Source organism: Pristis pectinata, chromosome 3 (assembly GCF_009764475.1).
Source record: "Pristis pectinata isolate sPriPec2 chromosome 3, sPriPec2.1.pri, whole genome shotgun sequence".
NCBI lineage: Eukaryota > Metazoa > Chordata > Chondrichthyes > Rhinopristiformes > Pristidae > Pristis > Pristis pectinata.
In genome coordinates this window covers 130545846-130560011 of record NC_067407.1, presented here as the reverse complement: position 1 = coordinate 130560011, position 14166 = coordinate 130545846, and the positions used below count along the sequence as shown (strand labels likewise).

Here is a 14166-nt window from a genome sequence, read left to right as displayed (position 1 = left end):
TTTGCCTTTCTAGCAATCCTACGAGCAGTTCTCTCGGGAAGTTTTCTTGGTCTTCCAGACCGCAACTTGCCCTCCACCGTTCCTGTTAACTGCCATTTCTTAATTACATTCTGAACTGAGGAAACGGCTACCTGAAAATGCTTTGCTATCTTCTCATAGCCTTCTCCTGCTTTGTGGGCATCATTTATTTTAATTTTCAGAGTTCTAGGCAGCTGCTTAGATGAGCCCATGGCTGCTGATTGTTGGGACAAGGTTTAAGGAGTCAGGGTATTTATAAAGCTTTGAAATTTGCATCACCTGGCCTTTCCTAATGATGACTGTGAACAAGCCATAGCCCTAGCAAGCTAATGAAGGTCTGAGACCTTGGTAAAAGTTATCTGAGAGCTCAAATCTCTTGGGATGCCCAAACTTTTGCGTGGTGCTCCTTTCCTTTTTCCACTCTAAAATTGTACAAAACAAAAATAATACACTAATCTTGCTTAAAATGTTGAGAAGAATGTTTCATCTTTAACTTTATGACTTTTGGAGATCAGTTTATCTTCTACTCTCAACTATTCACAGTAACCGAAATTTTGACCAGGGGTGCCCAAACTTTTGCATGCCACTGTATGTATCACTGTCAAAGCCAACATTTATTGCCCATTTCTAAATGTTTTGGAATGTATGATTTTATGCTATGACCTTGAACTGTTAGAGAATGTGTGCTGAAAGTTCTCCCACAGTGCTATTAGGAAGGGAGGTCCAGACCATGACGCACATTAATTCTCACACACTCTCTCTCACACGCACTCACGTGCTAAAATAGTATGCAACTTGGAGAACTTGAAAACCTTGGTGTACCCTACCAAGCACCTTTGGAAGGAAGCTACTGTTGCAGAAGGCTGAGCAACTTGCTGAAACGTGTTAAGTATATGATGCACTCTGCAATCATGGTTCCTCAGTGGTGGAGAGAGTTAATACCTAGGATAGAGGACAGGAACAAATCAGACTGGCTGCTTTCTGTCTGATGATATCAAGTTTGTTGAGTTTTTAGAGGTACAGTCATCCAGCATGGAATGTCCTTTTTTGTTTTGCACAGTGCTTTGGGAAGTCGGGAGGTAAATCCCTTTGCTGCAGGATACCCAGTCTGTGACCTGCACTTTGCGGCCACAATATCTATGTGATCAGTCCAGTTCAGTTTCTGGAGGAAGATCGTAGATGAAACAACTGAAGATTCTTGGACCTAGAATATTACCCTGACACACTCCTCCAGCAATATCCTGAGGCTGAGATTATAGACCTTCAACAACCACAGCCATCTTTTCTGTGCAATTGTTGGCACTAGACTGGCTCCTTTTTTGTTAAGGAGTATGTGGTGCTGTTTTTGCATGCTTATCTGCACTCATCATTGAATCAGGATTGCCTTTATCTTCTTGCCCATGAGGTTAGAGATTGTGGTGGAATATAATTGTTTCTGATGGCCTACGGTATCATTTGGTTGCCTGATTTTAAGCAATTAGATTTAAACTGCATTTATTCCATTTAGCATTATGTTGCATTATCCTGCGCTTTAGTGGGTATATTGTGAAGATCGTATAGTGGCACATGCATTAATTTTCATGGAAGTTACCTAGCATAGCATTGTATGTAGCATGTGCCTATTTATTAACAACCACTTTATCATGTTAATGGCAATGAAGCAAGGTATTCAACAGTTTAAAACACATTTCTGTTCTCCTTATTTTACCATGTGACTGACACACACTGGTTCAACTCCCCATGCTTTTTCTGTGCATAAGTATTACTTATATCAGCTGAGGTATTTATTATTCACCTACTAATCAGAAATGAAGAAGTTGGATTTTGCATCCCACTTAACCTATTTGACAACACTTTTTTGTGCATGGTATGGAATCCCTTCTGAATCATAGATAAGCATTTCATCTGAAGGACAACACCTCCAATAACGTGGAATAACTCAGTACTATACAAAGGTGTTAACCCTGTTTTAGTGCTTTGTTCCTGGACAATGGTTTGAACTGTTGGATGATGCAAGTGCTGTCACCAAGTTGAGCAGGTGGGCTCTTTATTTACAGACAGCTGAGCAAACCTGTGTGAAGGTACCATATTTATTTTTGACCAGGAGCATCTCAACAGGAGATCAATTAACAATTGATTTTTAAATCATTTGTTTTTGGCACTTGAACAAGGAGCATAACTTTCAATTCGTGATACTAATTAGCCTAGTGGAATTATAGAGAGCTTGATGGAATCAGAAACTCAGTGTAAATATGCTTGAGACAAACCTCACATTGGCCTTTTGCAACATGTTTAACTAATGTTTCCCATCCTTTCCACAGCTGTTGACCTTCTTGTAATCATTCTCTAGCTAGATAAACAGGCCACAGACTTGGTCAGCTTTCAGTGAAAGATTGAGGATGTCAGGCAGTTGCTATCAATACATAGTATTTTCCCCAGTTTGATTATAAATTGCAGCAATTAAAACTTGTATACAACACTTAGAATTTTGGTAAAAGATTAGTGGAAACTACTTGCTACCAAAAGTGAGCTAAATTTATTTTCTCCAATTGACTAAACTTGGGATCATAATTAGAAGTAACTACTAGAATGAGTGGTTGAAATCTTGATTTTTGAAAATGAAATTTTGATATTTTAAAAGAAGTGTTTGTTTTTATTTTCTCTATAGTGTACAGAAATTGTACATGGATTTTTTTTTAGAGACTGTTAAATCTGGAAATGGCTGGTGCATGTTTTGTTTTGCAGTTAACGTCTGTCCAGTTGTTCTATGTACAAAACAGGCTGTCATACTTTTTAATTGCTTCATAAGATACAGACAAGCCCCTTTTTGGGGTCTTTGTTAGGGAGGAGCTTTTGAAGTATCTGGTTGTTTGCAGCTGTGTTGTGGCTTTGGTTGTTTAACATTTTGCCGTTTTTTTTTAACAAACCCCTGACAGAAGGGAGTTTGTGTTTTCAGCAGACCGGCTTCATACCAAAGTGGTTTAAGCAGCTGTATTGTGGACGAACAACAAAGAGTTTATTATTGTGTCTGTGACGCAAGGAGCAGGCAATTCTGCGGTGAGGCATTGCTGCTGTTGATGTCGATTGTTGACTTGCCATCTGCCAGATAGGAAGAATAAAAAAAATGACAGCTCCAGCAGGGTGTTCAAGAGCTTATTCGAGAGACGCATAAACATGTGCAGATGTCAAACAACATACTGACAAGGTTCAAAATGCTCTATAGTGGTGTAGCTTCTGGCAATATATAATCTCTTTTATCCAAAAAAATTTGCAGTATTTCAGTGTTGTAATTGTTTTATATTGAATATCAAATATTGTTTAAAGGTGTTGTGTGATTACCAAAATTAAATTTGCAATTTTGAATATATTTGAGAACTTCAGAATGCATTGGGTTTCTTTTAAGGATGATAGTCTCTCCAATTTGTGGCCCTACTCAATCATTTTTTATTTTCTTATTGTAATTTTATAGTTAATGTAGAAATTATTTGCATGGCAACAATTTTGCATTTTTTAAAAGGACACCTCTGATTCCTAGAAAAATATTACAACAAGCAATAAGATTGTAGAATGTGCATGAGGAAAGAAACTAATTGGCAGTTCTGTGAATTTGTGCATAAATAGCTTTTTGAACAGATTTGGTCATATTTTGTTCCTAATGTTAGTGAACTACAAAAAAAACTTCTGTAAAATGTGAACTTGGTTTCAAACTGAAAACTTGTTTCTCTAGCATTGCGGCTACATATGGTGAACTTTAAGTATAATGCAGAGAAGTAGCTGTAATATTATTACCTGGAATTATTGTTTTTCAAGGAAAGCTGAACTTAAGCACAGATGTGCATGTACATCAGGAATGTCTATGTTGGAATCCTGGAAAATTGACCTTAAATTGCCAAAATAAAGGATAATCTCAACCTTGTCGAATTTAAAATAATCTTCTATCAAAGCCAGTCTAGTTTAGAATTTAAAAAAATGGTGCTGGTTTTGCTTGGTAGTGACAACACCATACAGCCAGACCATTAATTGTATTCACTATTTCATTTATTACCTGAAAGCTTATTTAAGAAGAAAACATCCACAAAGAAGTTTGACAGATGCTACAGTTGCCAACCAAATGCTTGATGCCAATTTGGAATGCATCATGTGGTAAAAGGTGCTTTTATCCTTGTGCATGAATGGATATAATTTCGAGAGAACACCATCACTTACCACTTTCCCTCTTTTGCATTCAGAGTGGAAGGTTGATTTCTATAGGCTTTTATATGAATCCCCATAGACAAAATGCACAGAAGTCTGGCTTCTTGTATTTATCGAAATAAAATCAACCTCCTTTATCCTGACAATCAAATTGTAAATTACTATTTCATGGCTCTGCTCTGTATTCATATTTGCTCAGTGGAGTGCAGTTGATGAAAGAAAACAAGTGATTTTACCATATTTCTGTTGTGAAAATGTATGCTTTTCTCTACAGTACAAGGCGTGTGCCTTTCTGAAGTTTTAAAGTGACAAATGCACATATTTTCCATTTCTGATTGACTATTTTCTAATCCTTCCCAGTTGTAGGTGTGCTGCAGGAGGGACTGGAGTGGTAAACACTTAGTAATACTATTGTTTAAAAAGCGAGGAGCGGATTGACTGAGTAATTATGGGCCTGTCAACCAACATTGGTAAGAAAATTATTGGAAGAAATTCTGAGGGCCAGTATACATTGTTAGTTTAGGTAAGTGCAGATTCATTAAGGATAATCATAAGAGATTATAAGGAAAGTCTGTCTGTCTGACTAATTTATTTTAAGAAAATAACAGGGAGAGTTGATGTGGTTTACATAAATTTTAACACGGCAGACTGATTGGGAAAAGGCAAAGATAGCAGGCCCAGTGGTAAATGATGCTGGATCCATAACTTGCTCATTGGCAGGAAGCTGTGGGTAAAAGTTATTTTGTTTATCGGTCACTGAATGGCTCTGGGTTTTGTGTAGTAGAAGGTTCATTGCATTTTATCAGTGGTTTTTGAATGAAGGAGCTATGATTCAAGATGATATAAAAAATTGACTGTGTGGTTGACAGCGAGGAAAGATGGCTAAATACTCCAGAACCTTATCAATGGATTGGTCTGTTTGGCAAAAAAGCAATGAATGGGATTCAGTCAGAGATATGAAGTGATAGGAGGGCATAGAAATCAAGAGAATACACAGTAAACAATGGTATAATTTGAAGTTTAAGGAAGAAGTGCTTATTTACAGATCCCCAAAGGTAGTAGGACAAGTAGATAACATGGTTACAGATGCACAAGAAATACTTCACTAGCCAATAGAATGTAAGTGCACAGAGGGTAATTCTAGAAGCATATTAAGCACTAGTTGGGCTGTAGCTCATGAACATTTCTGGTCACTACATCACAGGATATAACAATACTGTATAGAATTGTACATGAAGTTTGAGAATGTTGGTATTGTTGAGGAGAGATTGCCTTGAGTGATGTTATTTCTCTTTGGATCTGAAGAGGCTGAAGAAATTTAATCAAGGTGTTTAAAACAACTAAAAGTAAGGGGCTTAAGTAGGGTGAGTAGGAAAGACATGTTTACCTGGGCAGTGGAATCGGGAAGTAGGGGACATAATTTTAAAGTAATTGGTAGAATTTAGAGAGTTGAAGAAATCCATTATTTTCATTCAGTGTGGTCAGGGTCCAGAACTCCAAGCTGGTAAGGGTCATGGAATGACAACCTGATCCCATTTAGAAAGTGTTTAGATGAACAACTCTTCTGTTGGAAACGATGATGTTTATTAACCTGACCAACAATGCCAGCTTTCCTTTCCACGCAGTTTTTTTTCTTTATGTTAAAGCTCTTACCCCTGATCTGTAGTCTTTAAACAGATAATCAGTGAGCAATAAACAAAGGTGTAATGCAAGCACATTGATCAATAACATTCTCAAGCTCTGCATTTTTTTTAACATTGCATTAAAAAGGCTAAGATTTTGTCACATGTCTCCACTACATTTTTCAGAATATTTCTCCAAATATATGAGTAACCAGTACTAGATTATGGAATATTAAACATAAATTGTTTAGTATAAAGAGTTGGAAAGCAGATTAATCCAGTTAGCTCTTTCGTGGTTTGCATGAATGTGCTGGTCTGTGAACTCCTTGTGTACCATGAATATCTATGGTTCTCTTATTGAAAGTGCAGTAAAGCTTAGGTAATTTCAAATGGATTACAGGTGAACAGCCAAGTACATGTAACTTGTGCTGGACTTGGGTATGATTGATTAAAAAAATATTCTGATGCTCCTTGGAGAAGGGTGAGCAGGTTTATGTAAGCTATTTGTTTATATTACAGTTTTGGGATTTCTTCTTGAACCTTTGTTTATATTGCAGCATATTTTGATCAATAGAATTTACCTAATTATTTCTAGCATCTCCCTGACATAGAGTTAAATTCAGCATCCCACCCTCCCCAAACTATTCCAAGAGTTTAATTTTTTTCAAGAATGTGTACAAGAGATGTATGGAATAAAATATCATTTTCTATGGAAGAACATTTTTATTCACACTTAATTTTATATTATCCAATACCTGAGTCGCAAGCCACGGGTTTATAAAAAAAAGCTATATGGGGACAATTTAGTAGGTCACCTATCTTAGTTTAGTGTATTTGTATACCTATTTTCTTACAAGCATGTGTGTTGGGGTAGAATCTCTCCTTGGGTAGAGTTGATAATTCCAGTGTTCTGGAATTAGAAGTCAGCAACAAGCAGCCTGTACTCACTGCAGACCTATGATAAATGTGCCTGGTATTTTCCCCTCTACTTGACTTGTGGAAAGAAGCTGGTTTCCTCAGTTGTGATGAACCTGTGCATGGGTACAGGGCCTTCCACAAAGGAGTATTTTTGAAAATTAAAGACTATTTAAAACAACTTGAAAATGTATATAAAAACAAACTCAAACAATTTTAAAAGAAACGCTGACCAAGTTTCATCTGAGTCACTTCTAGAAGGACTGAGTGAGACTCGTATTTCATGAGAACATGGAAGCAGGTGTAAACCAGTCACCCTCTCAAACCTGATCACGGCTGATGTGTAACTTGGTTCTGTTTACCTGCTGTGGTTCAATATATCTTTGGTACCATTGTCCCCCTAACAGCATCCACCCCCTCCCTCCCCCCCCACCGCCCCGCCAAAAAGAAACCTAAGAATTTTAGATCTGAATTTTTGACAGCCTCAACAACTTTCTGACTGAAGTGAGGTCACTACTCTTTAAGAACTGTTTCTTCACATCATTGCTGAATCTCCTATATCTTTTAAATTTGTTACTCCTGCTTCTGGTCTCATTCTTTCTACTCCACCCCACCATCCCCCCCAAACCCTTTAACAGAGGAAATGTTTAACTATTCTGTCAAATCATTTGTACTAACAACATCGTGGGAGGTTTGTGTGTTATTTCCGTCATTGTTCCAAGTAGTTATAAAAACAAAATTCGTGTTAATGTTTTTTTTCCTCCACTGAATCAAGCTTGATGGCTGTTTGCTTAAATATTAATGATGGCAAAAAAAAGCTGTGTTATCTCAGTTAGATTAACTTGGAGGTCTGATAGAAACTTGCACCAACTATAAGACTCCCAGCTGCAGGCTTTTTAACACCATGTTTGAATCCCAGAGTCTCATTTAGCACAGAGTCATGCTCAAACTAACAATAACCACAGGGTTCAGGAACTGAATCACTGAGTACCATATGTCCCTTCCATTTGGGGCACTGAATGCATCCCAGTTATTTTACTTGTGCCATCAAGCAGGTTACTAAAAAAAATCAGTAAAGCTTATATAACCCATATTCAACTTGATCTTTCAGCATGTGTACTTAATAACAAATGATTAGTGGAAATTTGCTTTAAATATTGGCTTTTCTTTCAGGAAAATATTTTTCACACAAGTTAGGCTGGTTTTCATTGCTTGGCATAGTTTATTATTGGAAGGCAACACACCTCTTTAGCTCACAGGCCATGTAGCATATTCCATCAGTAGCCAAGAGAGAGAGCTGTTGGACAATTTGCTCCCATCCGGACACACAGATAGTTTGAAGTCAGCCACAAAGGCTAAAGTGACTCAACTAGGACTTGATTTTAATTCTACTTTTTTCTTGTGTGCAGATTCACTGCAATGATCATAACCACCTGGACCCACTAATTATAGAAGTGGTATGGCACTAATTATAGAAATTCAGGATAGATTTTTGAATAATATGACAGAGAGATATGGGAAATTAAAAGCAGTTGCAGGCCTTTTGAACCTTCAGCCTTGTTCTCCCATTGAAGATGATCATGGCAGATGCTCTACTTCAGTGTCATATTCCTGTTCATTTCCTATTCTCCTTATTGACGTGTCTAAAAAATCTACAGTAAAACTCCAATGATCTGTAACCTAATGATTTAGAAATCCCGATGGTTCAGTATCTGGAGCACCAGGTAAAGAAACATTACAGCATAGTACAGGTCCTTCGGCCCACGCCATTGTGCCGACCTTTTAACCTAATCTAAGATCAATCTAACCATTTCCTCCCACATAGTCCTCCATTTTTCTATCATTCATGTGCCTATCTAAAGTCTCTTAAAGGTCCCTAATGTATCTGCCTCCACCAGCTCTGCCGGCAGTGCATTTCACGCACCCACCACTCTCTGTGTAAAAACAAAAACTTACCTCTGACATCTCCCATATTCCTTTCTCCAATCACCTTAAAATTATGCCCCTTTGTGTTAGCCATTTTTGCCCTGGGAAAAAGTCTCTGACTGTCCACTCGATCTATGCCTCTTACCACCTTGTACACCTCTATCAAGTCACCTCTCATCCTCCTCCTCTCCAAAGAGAAAAGCTGTAGCTTGCTCAACCTATCCTCGTAAGACATGGTCTCCGATCCAAGCAGTATCCTGGTAAATCTCCTCTGCACCCTGTCTAAAGCTTCCACATCCTTCCTATAATGAGGAAACCAGAACTGAACACAATACTCCAAGTGTGGTCTAACCATAGTTCTATAGAGCTGCAACGTAACCTTGCAGCTCTTGAACTCAATACCCTGACTAATGAAGGCCTACACACCATATGCCTTCTTAACAACCCTATCAACCTGCATGGCAACCTTGAGGGATCTATGGATGTGGATCTCAAGATCCCTCTGTTCCTCCACACTAAGAGTCCTGCCATTAACCTTGTATCCTGCCTTCAAATTTCGATCGTCCAAAATTATCACTTCACACTTTTCGGGGTTGAACTCTATCTGCTACTTCTCAGTCCATCTCTGTATCCTATCAATGTCCTGTTGTAACCTACAGCAACCTTCTACACTATCCACAACACCACCAACCTTCGTGTCATCTGCAAACTTACCAACCCACCCTTCCACATCTTCATCTGAGGTCATTTATAAAAATCGCAAAGAACAGGGGTCCCAGAACAGATCCCTGCAGAACACCACTGGTCACTGACCTCCAGGCAGAATACTCTCCATCTACAACCACCCTATTTCTTCCGTGGGCAAGCCAATTCTGAATCCACACAGCCAAGTTTCCCTGGATCCCATGCCTCCTGACTTTCTGAATGAGACTTCCATGAGGAACCTTATCAAACACCTTATTAAAATCCATGAACACTACATCCACTGCTGTATCTTCATCAATGTGCTTTGTCACATCCTCGAGGAATTCATTCAGGCTCGTGAGGCATGACCTGCCCCTCACAAAGCCATGCTGACTGTCCCTAATCAGCCTATGTTTCTCCAAATGCTCCGTAAAAGATTCCGTCTCTAAGAATCTTCTCCAGTAATTTGCCCACCACTGAAGTAAGACTCACTGGTCTGTAATTCCCAGGGTTACCCCTACTCCTTTTCTTGTATAAAGGAACAATATTTGCCACCCTCCAATCATCTGGCACTACTCCTGTGGCCAGTGAGGACACAAAGGTCATTGCTAAAGGCGCAGCAATCTCTTCTCATGCTTCCTGTAGTAACCTTGGATATATCCCATCAGGTCCCAGTGACTTATCTATCCTAATGTTTTTCAAAAGTTCCAGCACATTCTCTTTCTTAACGTCGACATGCTCTAGCATATCAGCCTGCTCTACGCCATCTTCACAAACATCAAGGTCTCTCTCACTGATGAATACTGAAGCAAAGTATTCATTAAGTACCTCCCCTACCTCTTCCAACTCCAGGCACATGTTTCCTCTTTTAGCCCTGATCGGTCCTACCCTCACTCTAGTCGTCCTCCTATTCTTCACATAGGTGTAGACCGCCTTGGGGTTTTCCTTAATCCTACTCACCAAGGCCTTCTCATGCCCCCTTCTAGCTCTCTTAAGCCCATTCTTCAGCTCCCTCTTGGCTACTTTGTAACTTTCCAGGGCCCTGTCTGATCCTTGCTTTCTAAACCTTAGGTAAGCTTTTATCTTCCTCTTGACAAGATATTCTACGTCTCTTGTCAACCATGATTCCTTCACTCTACCATCCTTACCCTACCTCAGTGGGACAAACCTATTCAGAAGCCCATGCAAGTACTCCCAAATCGACCTCCACATTTCTATTGTGCACTTCCCCAAGAACATCTGTTCCCAATATATGCTCCCAAGTTCCTGCCTAATAGCATCATAATTCCCCCTCCCCCAATTAAATATTTTCCCATATCATCTGCTCCTGTCCCTCTCCAAGGCTATGGTAAAGGTCAAGGAGTTCTGGTCACTGTCTCCAAAATGCTTTCCCACCGAGAGATCTGAAACCTGATCAGGCTCATGGCCTAGTACCAGGTCCGGTATGGCCTCTCCTCTAGTCAGCCTATCCATACGCTGTGTCAGGAATCCTCCCTGGACACACCTAACAAACTCTGCCCCATCTATCCTCTTTACACTAAGGAGGTGCCAATCAATATTAGGGAAGTTGAAATCACCCATCATGACAACCCTGTTATTTTTGCACCTTTCCAGAATCTGCTTGCCGATCTGCTCCTCAGTATCTCTGCTGCTATTGGGGGGAGGGGAGGTGTCTGTAGAATACTCCCAATAGAGCGATTGCTCCCTTCCTGTTTCTGACTTCCACCCACACTAACTTAGTAGACAATCCCTCCAGGACATCCTCCCTTTCTAAAGCTGTGACACTGTCCCTGATCAGCAAAGCCACTCTTTTACCTCCGTCCCTGTCCCTTTTGAATCATCTAAACCCCAGAATATCTAGCAGCCATTCCTGTCCTTGTGGCAGCCAAGTTTTTGTAATGGCCACAACATCGTAGTTCCATGTACTTACCCACGCTCTAAGTTCCTCACCCTTGTGTACCTGATACTTCTGGCATTAAAGAAGACACACTTCAGCCCATCTAACTGATTGCCATTTTGCCCTTTCAACTGCTTATCCCTCCTCACAGTCTTTGTACATTCTGCATCTACTTGTACACTAAATGCACCAACCTCTCACCTATCACTTGGGTTCCCATCCCCCTGCCAAACTAGTTTAAACTCTCCCCAACAGCTCTAGCAAAGCTGCCTGCAGGAATGTCGGTCCCTCTCCAGTTCAGGTGTAACCTGTCACTTTCATACAGGTCGTATCTTCCTCAGAAGAGATCCCAATGACCCACAAACCTGAAACCCTGCCCCCTGCACCAACTCCTCAGCCACGCATTCATCTGCCAAATCACTGATCCTTACCCTCACTGGCACGTGGCACAGGCAGTAATCTGGAGATTACAACCCTTAAGGTCCTGCTTTTCAGCTTCCTACCTAGCTCCCTATATTCCCTCTTCAGCACCTCATCTCTTTTCCTACCTATGTCATTGGTACCAATATGTACCATGTCTTATGGCTGTTCACCCCTCCCCCCCCCCCCCCCCCCCTTTCAGAATGCCATGGACCCGATCCGAGACGTCCCTGACCCTGGCACCCAGGAACCAACATACCATCCAGGAGCCTCTTTCACGTCCACAGAATCTCCTGTCTGCCCCCTTGCTATTGAATCCCCTATCACTACTGCTCTCCTCTTCTCCCCCCTTCCCTTCTGCGCCACACAATCAGGCTCAGTGCCAGAGACCTGGTCAGTGCGGCTTTCCCCTGGTAGGTTGTCCCCCCCCAACAGTATCCAAAGCGGTATAGCTGTTATTGAGGGGAATGGCCACAGGGATACTCTGCACTACCTGCCTATTTTTCGTCCTTCTCCAGACAGTCACCCAGCTACCTGCCTTCTGCGGCTTAGGAGTTACTGCCTCCCTGCAGCTCTTATCTATGTACTCCTCGTCATCCAGCTGCAGCTCCAGTTCCCTAACACGGTCTGTAAGGAGCTGCAACTGGATGCACCTTGTGCAGATGTAGCTATCGGGGAGACTGGAGGTTTCCCAGAACTCCCACATCTCACAAGATGAACACACCACTGGCCCTGGAGCCATTCTAACTACTCTAGCCTGGCATTAAAGGAAAAATCAAAGAAAGAACAGGAACTTACCAGAGACTTACCTTAGCCTCCACCTCCTCTCGCAGTAGCTCTTGAGCCAAAGCCTCAGTCCCCTGCTCCAAAATGGCCGCTCCGCTTGACCCTACCTTCTTTTTATTGGCTGCTGTTTATTAGCACAGAGATTCACTGCTTTTCAAAGCTCCCGCTCCAAATCCCGACTCTGCAAGGTGAAACTCGTTAGCACAGAGGCTCACCTCTTTTCAATCTCCCGCTTCAAATCTCACTCCAACTTTTGACTCTGCAAAATGTAACGTTTGCCAGAGCCCTGTTTCCTGCGCTCCCTTTAAACTTGCCAGATGACACAAATTTATTATAATGCTATGTAACTTAAAAAAAATCAATGTGTTGGGATATTAATAGAAATGATATGTGAAAGCCCAGAAAATTGGCACCACCGAAGTCCCAAATGTGCTGGATTATCGGATTATACTGGTTCTCCTTCCTTTGTATATTGCAATTTGGCCTTCCATATTATTCTGTTGTAGAGAATTCCACAGGTTCATCATCTACTAAAGGAGGATATTTCTTCTCATCTCAGTCTTAAATGTCTTACTCTGTATCCTGGGACTGTGCTTCCGGTTCTAGATTTCTTTACTAACAGCACCCCCAACCTGGGAGAAATCTAATCCCAGCACCAAGTAATGTTGCAATTTTGTGTTTCAGTGAGATCTTCCCAAACCCTAGTGAATACAACTGAGTTGACACAATATCTCTTTGCATGATAATTCCTCCATCCCCAGAATTGGTCTATTGAATCTTTGTTTTACTCTTTGTATGGCTAGTACATCCATTTGTAAGGAAGGAGACACAAATTGTCTGGCCAAGGTTCTACATGCAACAATGAACAGTACACATCACAGGAACAGGCCCTTTGGCCACGATGTCTCTGCCAAGCATGATGTCAAATTAACTAATCCCCTCTGCCTGCTTTAGAGAGGGTGCAGAGGAGATTTACCAGGATGCTGCCTGGATTGGAAACATGTCTTATGAGGAAAGGTTGAGCGAGCTAGGCTTTTCTCTTTGGAGAGACATAGGATGAGAGGCGACTTGATGGAGGTGTACAAGATTATGAGAGGCATAGACAGAGTGTATAGCAGCACCTTTTCCCCAGGGTGGCAATGGCCAACGCCAGAGGACATCGGTTTAAGGTGAGTGGAGGAAAGTTTATGGGAGCTGTCAGAGGTAGGTTTTTTACACTGAGAATGGTGGGTGCCTGGAATGCACTGGCGGGGTGGTGGTAGAGGCAGATATAATAGGGAAATTTAAAAGACTTAGATAGGCACATGGATGGAAGAAAAATGGAGGGTTATGGGCTGTGTAGGAAAGAAGGGTTAGATTGGTCGTGGAGTAGGTGTTAATATAGGTTGGCACAACATCGTGGGCTGAAGGGCCCCTACTGCACTGTACTGTTCTATGTTCTAGCTTGGCAGGGGGGAGGGAACCAAGTCAGAAGTGAGGCAGATGGAAGATTGGAAATTGAGACAGAATTCAATGCCATTAAGGTTAGTGGACAAGACAGGCAGCAGCATGTCAGGGAGCAAGGAAAGGATGTTGAATTAAAATTGCAGTTATTTAATGCAAGAGGCCTGACAGATAAGGCAGATGAACTGGGGGCATGGATAGCTGCATTGAACTGGGATATTATTGCCATTACAGAAACATGGTTAAGGGAGGGATAGAACA

The 14166-nt window shown here is 41.0% G+C and overlaps 1 protein-coding gene across 10 annotated transcripts in view; it reads left to right on the top strand.

The window, feature by feature from the left end:
• Positions 1 to 14166, top strand: part of akt3a (v-akt murine thymoma viral oncogene homolog 3a) — a 426682-nt gene that overhangs the window by 198082 nt on the left and 214434 nt on the right. Inside the window, exon 1 of one of the 10 annotated variants that reach the window (XM_052012972.1) lies at positions 2945 to 3075. The exons of the other annotated variants lie outside the window; for them this stretch is intronic. The gene's annotated coding sequence lies outside the window, so the exon portion shown is untranslated. Of the gene's footprint in view, positions 1 to 2944; positions 3076 to 14166 lie in introns of those variants that run through there. 10 annotated transcript variants of the gene reach the window in all.